The sequence below is a fragment of the Grammomys surdaster genome, unplaced genomic scaffold (genome assembly GCF_004785775.1).
Source record: "Grammomys surdaster isolate TR1022 unplaced genomic scaffold, NIH_TR_1.0 125818, whole genome shotgun sequence".
In the NCBI taxonomy this organism is placed as follows: Eukaryota; Metazoa; Chordata; class Mammalia; order Rodentia; family Muridae; genus Grammomys; species Grammomys surdaster.
In genome coordinates, this window is record NW_021620648.1 from 1,984,463 (window position 1) to 1,992,727 (window position 8,265).

The following is an 8,265-nucleotide window of genomic DNA, read 5'->3' on the forward strand; positions in this document are numbered from 1 at the left end:
TTTACCTTCCCAGCCAGTGCGCCCAACCCCCCACCCCCCGTCTGGGGGGGGGGGGGGGGGGGGCCGCCCGGGGTTCAGTCTGAGGGAGCTCTCTTAGGGAAAATGAGGCCACTTCAGAACTTAGCACATTACCAGCAAGGTTACACTAGTAAGCTGACATGGTTGAGTTATCGAGTGGATCCTGAAAGAAATTCTTGAGCCTAGAGGAAAATGAGTACACTTTGTTAATGGTAAGATTGATGGAAAAGGAAAACTTTAAGCATCCCATGGCTTGAGGTTAAATTTACAGCTCGGCTCTGACTCTATGTTGGCATATGTAATGAAATCATTACAAATTACAGTGATCCCGTGTTTCCTGCCATCATTAGGTGATACATATTCATTACCTATAGAGTAGGTAATTGACTATCTTGTATATATTTGGCCCTCAGTAGATATTTGCTAAATAAGTCAATGAATAAATTTACAGGGGGAAATAAAGGCTCTGAGAGAGTAGGAGGCCACTCCCTAGCGGATCCCACAAATCTCCCTCTGTTGAATCTGCCTATACCAATGCTCCTCTCTCCAGCATCAATCAGACGTGACTGAACTGTCCCCTCCCACACCCATATGCCTCCCGTATCCTTACAGGTTACACATTATTGTTTACAATATCACATTTGATCCACCAGGTATTTACAGAGCTCTTCCTTGGTCCTAAGAGCTGGACTCACTTCTGGGAAGCAGGAAGAATAAGACAAGTTGTCTTCTGAAGGAGTTTACAGCCCTGCGAGAAAGACAAGCAGACAGATGATATGGTAACCATAATTATATATAGGTGTATGAAACAAATAGTCATAGTTCATTGAGAAGAGTGCTGTAGGACGTAGTTGTGTCAGGAGTCAACAAAGTACAAAAAAGAGAGCCTCAAAACCCAGGACAGAACCAAAATACGAACAGTGTTGAGCTCTCTTTTCCTCTCCAAGGATCCGCTGACCTTCACTGTGCCAGAGTCTGCATTCACATAGGCTTTTAGAGGAAAGGAAGATGTACCCTAAACCTCATACTTTCCTTGCCCTCTGCATTCTGTAATACACAAAGGCATCTCTTTTGGTGGGGAAGTTTGGCCTTTAATGCTCTTAATTGCCTGCCAGCAATGACAGAAAGGTTTGCTTAGAATTGATCAGTGACTTCTGTATGCAGTATTAACATGTCTGTGTCAACTGTTTCAATGCTGTTCTGAAGAAATTATTATTTAAAATGAAAGCAGTTGGCAGGGATGCGTCAAATAAAAAAGACCCACTAAAAACTATTTATTCTCAGCAGGACTGAGGCATGTAAAATTGCTGGTTTGCAGAATTTATCTCGAGTATTGTTTTTATCAGCCTATTTTGTTATAGGTAGTGGAGGCACATGGGGAAGATACAGCACAGCCCGTAGCCTGTAATATTTTTTAAAAAATCTACTAAGCAACATATCAGGTATGCTTTATTCTGTCCACATAACACTGAGGTTTTTAAATTTGATTTATGTTTCTGTTGACTGAATGTAAATAAATAAAAAGTGGGAAGTTCTTTGCACAGCACTCTCTCAGGGGAAGCCCAAATAGAGACAGCGTGCACTTGGGCCGTTTTATTTTACAATCAGGATCTGAGGTGGCAGATTTAAGACAGGTTCTGTAGATTGCTGTTCGGCTTTGATTACGAAGGCCTGATGCGAACAGGATATACACCACGATATAATATTACTATCCATCTTCTGCTGCCAACACATTTCAGTGCCCTGTAGTAAGTCACCTGTAGTCAGATACTAATGCCTTGTGTAAAGCCCCTTCCCGGCCTCTGTATGAGTTTAAATGTTAAGTGTATTACCTTGTTGAAGTACAGTTTAGATTACCATCAGCTCCATTATCCACTTCAAATTTGAAAATAAGGACAGTCAGGAGAGAAAAGCACGTGCCCTTCCTGTCCTTTTGAAAGCTGCCAACCATACTGGATTTCAGCAGTGGATCTGAAGGCGCTGCCTGCCAGTGGTCTCCATAGGAGAAGGCAACGGTCACAGAGTGACGATGGTAGACTAGTCAGGCATGAGACAATCACCTGACTACAGAGAGTTCCGCAGAGGCCTTGACTCATGGGGGCTTTTAGTTTAGACTCTGAAGAACAGTTTAGTTACGGCCCTTAGACTCAGTTTTACCTGCTTATGAACAACATCTTGTACTTCTCATAAGACTAATGGTTTTGTTTTTGGAGTTACGACACTTTGTTAGATGGGCTAATATAGGGAAAGCATGTAAAAACATCCCTGGCATTTTGTACTGAGTAACTCCTGGCAGTGGTGATGAGGATGAGAAGAAAATCACATTTTTAATCAGGCTGCAAGTTAGGAGAGACAAGTGGTACATTGAACCCCCCCTCCCCCCCAGAAAGAGGCCTTCTCAGATTGACAACCAGAATCCCTCATTTGCATCTCCCCATACCTGGCCTTGATTTTAATATTGCCAATATTAGTAAGTCCACACAAAAATCTCATTGCTGTATAATTACACGCCATATAGTCTATACCTGTAGGCTCTGTTGACAGTCACTAGGGACTAATTAGAAATAGATTTTCTTTATAATGTGTATTTGAAATATGAACAAGAGATACATTTTTAAGATGTACTTGTCTTAGTTACTGTTCTATTGCTGTGAAGAGATAGCATGATTAAGACAACCTATAAAGAAAGCATTTGACTGGGGGCTTGCTTAGAGTTCAGAGGACTAACCCATGATCGTCATGACAGAAAGCATGGCAGCAGGCAGGAATGGTTTGGAGTAGCTTGGAGCTTTCATTTGATCCATAAGCAGGAGAGGGAAGGCAGGGGAGGAGGGAACTGGACTTGGCATGGGCTTTTGAAACCTCAGAGTCCACCCACAGTGACACACCTTCCCAAACAAGGCCATAGCTCCCAATCCTTCCCAAACAGTTCCATGATCTGAGAACCAAATATTCAAATATATGAGCCTATGGGGCCTTTCTCATTCAAACCACCACAGTGTGGTCATAAATATAGCATGGGTATTTTCAATAGATGTTTAAAATGTATATTTTGTATAAAACCATTTTAAAACTGCACATATGTAAACAATGTGGGTATATACTGATCACACTATTCCATGTGACATAATTTAGTATAAAATAGTCTTATAAATATAATCATGCCGGGCAGTGGTGGCGCACGCCTTTAATCCCAGCACTTGGGAGGCAGAGGCAGGCAGATTTCTGAGTTCGAGGCCAGCCTGGTCTACAGAGTGAGTTCTAGGACAGCCAGGGCTACACAGAGAAACCCTGTCTCGAAAACAAAAACAAAAACAAAACAAAAAAAGATATATCACTTGTTGAACATACATCGTGAGTGTACCGCTCACTAGGGTACATGCTCTGCACAAGGACGCAGCAGTTTGAAAGTTTCCCTTGTCGGGAGAGTGGTTGTGCTTTTCCCTCTCTCATCTGCTTCACCCATGCCTCACAGATAGCCTATTAGTCGGAAGCTCAAGACAGTTTGAGGAAGGGCATCAGTCAGACCTCAGATCCTCAGTGTTCTCTGATGGAAGAGAAAACTGTCAGACTGGTCACTTCTCCAGTTACTTCCTCCAGTCTGATATGGTTGTGATTCAAGGTAGTTAAAGGAGGGAAAATATGTCTCAAAGAGAAGTGGAGAAAGACACAGGTGAGCTGCAGAACACCTGGCCACAGTGTCAGGCTGGGGCAGCTCTCTGTGTGCACACGGCTCTAAGAAGGGCCAGTGGGAATTATGCAAATGGGCCTCTGTCATCTTTTCCATGACACTGGAGAAAGAAGAGGTTGATGTCTAGATCGATCTGCATATGTTTTAGAGGTTTTTTTTTTTTTTTTTTTTAAGTTGATAATCTAGGGGAAGGACTGAAGGAGTTTGCAACCCCATAGTAAGAACAACAATATCAACCAACCAGAACCCTCAGAGCAACCAGGGACTAAACTACCAACCAAAGAGTTGGAGGGACCCATGGCTTCAGATGCATATGCAGCAGAGAATGGCCTTGTCGGGCATCAATGGGAGGAGAGGCCCTTGGTCCTGTGAAGGCTTGACAGGAGCACCCTCATAGAAGGGGGAGGAAGGATGGGATGGGAGTTTGCAGAGGGGAAACTGGGAAAGGAGATAACATTTGAAATGCAAAGAAAGAAAGAAAGAAAGAAAGAAAGAAAGAAAGAAAGAAAGAAAGAAAGAAAGAAAGGAAGAAAGAAAGAAAGAAAGAGGAAGAAAGAAAGAAAACAAAAAAAAAAAAGAAGTTGATAATCCAGTCTCCGTCCCTGAAGTAAGAAATACCTTACAATCAGATACCCAGAAAACCTAGCAGGAAGCAGAGTACTAATTGCTTACAATTTTTAATTAATCAATTAATATATGTCTATGTGTGAATTTATGTGTACCACCTGCAAGGAAGTGCCTGCAGAGGCCAGAGGGTGTTGGATCCCTGGAACTGGAGTTACAGGAAATTGTGAGCTGCCAGATGCAGGTACTAGAGACCAAACCCAGCTCATCTACAGGAGAACTAAGCATTAGTCACTGAGCTACATACACCTCAGGCCCTGTAGCTTAAGTTTGTAAGTATCTGACTATATACGAATTCCTTTTTCAGGTAAACATTTGAAATAGTAAGTGTTATAATCCTTTAAAAAGCTCCCTATTTCCTTGCCCTTATTTCCTTTCCTGTTTAGCCCAGGAAAGCTTCCTCTACAAAGTAATAAAACATGTTTGAATCTAGACCACTGGTTCCATCCTGTGGGATGTGTCTGATATTTACATTATGATTCATAACGGTAGCAACAGTCAAGGCATGAAGTAGCAACAAAAGGAACTTTATGGTTGAGGTTCCACCATAACATGGGGAACTGTGTTAAAGGGTTGCAGCATTAGGAAGGTTGAGAACCACTAATCTAGACGAAGGGTATTATACTCCCATGGGTGTATTTATAGTTTCATAGGAATGACACACTCGGGATAAAGTGTTCAGGAGCTTTTTCTGCCACCAAGTTCCCCATATCTGGAATGTCTTTTATATAAATACACATCTAATGCCTTTTAGCTTTAACAATGTATTCTATAGTGCGTTTATACAGATGTTTGTTAACCACGCTCCTATTAAATACAAATAAAAACTTGATATTTGTTCAATAGGTATCTGTTGAATCTACGAATAAATGCATTTCCCTAGCTTGCCAGCAGTGTGGGGGAGGACTCTTTAGGAGTGACTACCATATGACATATGCAGTCGAAACTGACCGTATGTGCTTTGTCATAGACAATGTGTATACATGACGCTGATAATAACAAACCATTAGATGTTCCCTGTATAAAAGATGCTATGTAAGCACTTCTCATTCATTTCCTCATCTATGATAATATTATTTTCATTTTACTAATGAGGAAATTAGGGTTTAATGAGCTTCTGTAACTTGCCCAAGTCTCACTTCTAATAAAGGGCGGAATTTGCTTTAAACCTACACCCAAGGCCATAAAGATTCTGTCCTCCAGCAGTACCTGACTTTTACAATTTAGAGAGAGAAAACTGGAGGGAGGCCACTCTGTGCCCTCTGCTTCTATCTTTGACTCTTTCTTTGTACGAGGTTAAAAGTCTGATTTAGAGAGTAGGGGTTATAGAATGGAGACGGGAAACAATATGGAGGACCAGGGGTGAAAGTTAAAGGCGACAAGACCACCTCAACGCATAAAAAATTCTGCAAGTGCCGGGTGGTGGTGGCGCACGCTTTTAATCCCAGCACTTGGGAGGCAGAGGCAGGTGGATTTATGAGTTTGAGGCCAGCCTGGTCTACAGAGTGAGTTCCAGGACAGCCAGGGCTACACAGAGAAACTCTATCTCGAAAAACAAACAAACAAACAAACAAACAAACAAAATATCCTGCAAGTTTGTGAATAGATAAGATACATAATGTTTTCCTGCTTTAAACTCCTGGAGGACTGCGCCACCAGCCCCTGCCCAGGTTCCCTCGGATCTGCAGATGAAAGACACACAAGGACACGCGCACGCGCACGTGCATGCCAGTTAATCTTAAAATGCCTTTGCTAACTCAATGACTGGGCACTCTTGAACCTCCCCTGCCACCCCAGGCATAATTGGATAGAGTGACCATTGGCCACTCCAACCAAAAACTCACATGGCTGGTTGGCTTTATCTCCTGCAGCTACCACCTCCTTCTTCTTCCACAGTTCTCCTGATTCTTTGCATCCTCCCTTGCAACTCTAAGTGCCCCGCCCCGTCCTCAGTCATTGGTTGCTGGTATCTTTATTGATGGATCAAGAACCAATTGGGGAACAGGACCTTAGCATCGGACCCATCCCATTCAATGATACATAATGTTTATATCTGTGAGTAGATGGGATACATAATGTTTATGTTGCTGTTATTTGAAAGGTGTTGGTGGAGAAGCAGTCAGTGTTTTGATGAATGGTATGACGGTTTGAATGAGAAATCCCCCCCCATAGGCTCAGGCATTTGAACACTTGGTTACCAGATCCAGATGTAGAACTCTCAGCTACTCCTCCAGCACCATGTCTGCTTGTGCAACACTATGCTTCCTGTTTGACAATAATAGACTAAACCTTTGAACTGTAAGGCAGCCCCCAGTTAAATGTTTTCCTTTGTAAAAGTTGCCGTGGTCAAGGTGTCTCTTCACAGCAATAGAAACCGCAACTAAGACACTGGGTTAGATAGTTTAAGCTTTTCTTGTATGAATTTTTAAATTAGCCCTCTATTATCAACAGCAGAATTTGAGGATCTGTCCTGTGGCCTGTTATGCCTCTTCCCTCACCATCTTCTCCTAGCTCAGGAGCCTTGGTTTCCAGCTTGTTGCTGTGTCCTGGGATGCTGCTGCGTGCCCCTGTGTTTGAGTGCCTTTCTCTTAGCCCCTCAGGTCTGAAGCAACATTCATTCTCCAGATTCCATGTTCTCTCTTCCTCAGCTCTTCACCCCAGCACATTTCTGGTTTTATGTTACCCTGTAGTGATAATTTTAATATAAATATATGTAGTAACATAGTACACCAGCTGTTTTCTTTATCCTATCTTGTTACTCAATAATGACACAGAGAGACCAAGATTTATTTTCAACTTAAAGTACAATAACTAGGCATTATAATTCTATTGTAACCCTCTAAACTCCCCTGTCTATCTCCCAGCCAAAATCCCTGAGAGACTTGCATTCTAGTATTGGTCTGGCTCTCTGGGCTTTAGATGTGTTTTCCCATGGTGTCTCCTCACCCTCATGGTTGAATCTGCCTTACTCTTCTCTCTCTTCTCCCCTGGCTGGTGAAAGTTTAGCTCTATTCTCTCCTCTGCCCAGCCATTGGATGATCGGCCTTTATTGACTAGGCAGAGAATAAATGGTAAGCATTGTTTACACACACTTGAGACAGGGGATTCTTGACATAAGCATTACAATGCTGTGCCCAGATTGAAACAAGATACGAGAGCAGAGAAACCAGTATTTGCATAATCCAAGGATAAATTTATACAGTGCACAATAACATGATGCCTACGTTACCCCTTCCCAAACCTTATTACAACTTACATTTTACAAATCCTCATATGACTTTCCTTATTATATTTTTCTTTTTCCCCACCAGATAGCAAACTCTAACTATGTGGGCAGGAGCCATCAAATCATTTTGATTAATCCTAGCATCAACTGTGTCACCATGGACACTCAGAAGTAATCAGTTTAATAAATACATACCACAGCTCAAAGTTTCTTCCAGTGTTCAGAACAAAGTGGGTTCTAACTCTCAAGAAGAAAACAGCTTAGCGTCCTTGCTGCTGTTTCCCCCAATGGTTTCTTATTAGTATTTTATTATTATAAGTTATAAAGAGCCTTATTTGGTGATCATAAATTGTATGGATGATTGGGGCAGTAAAAATATGAGCCATTAGATAGGAGAGGCTAACTGATTAGTAAGTAAATAATAAGTCCTTAGGAGAGGTAGATGCGGAAGCCTGATGTTTAGATGGAAGCGTATCCATGACCTCACCAACACGCATTCTTGCTAGTTCTTCCAGTGAGCGTGCTCTAATGTCATCTAACAGTGTGCTCTGTGGTGTGTAAGCAGATTCACTCTTTGGCTGATTGTTTTGTTCATTCACTTCTTCCTCTGTTGCTCAGAAGTTTCAGTGCAAAAGCAATGGTGACCTTTAAGAGAATTCTCCTTTCCTTTCCTTTCCTTTCCTTTCCTTTCCTTTCCTTTCCTTTC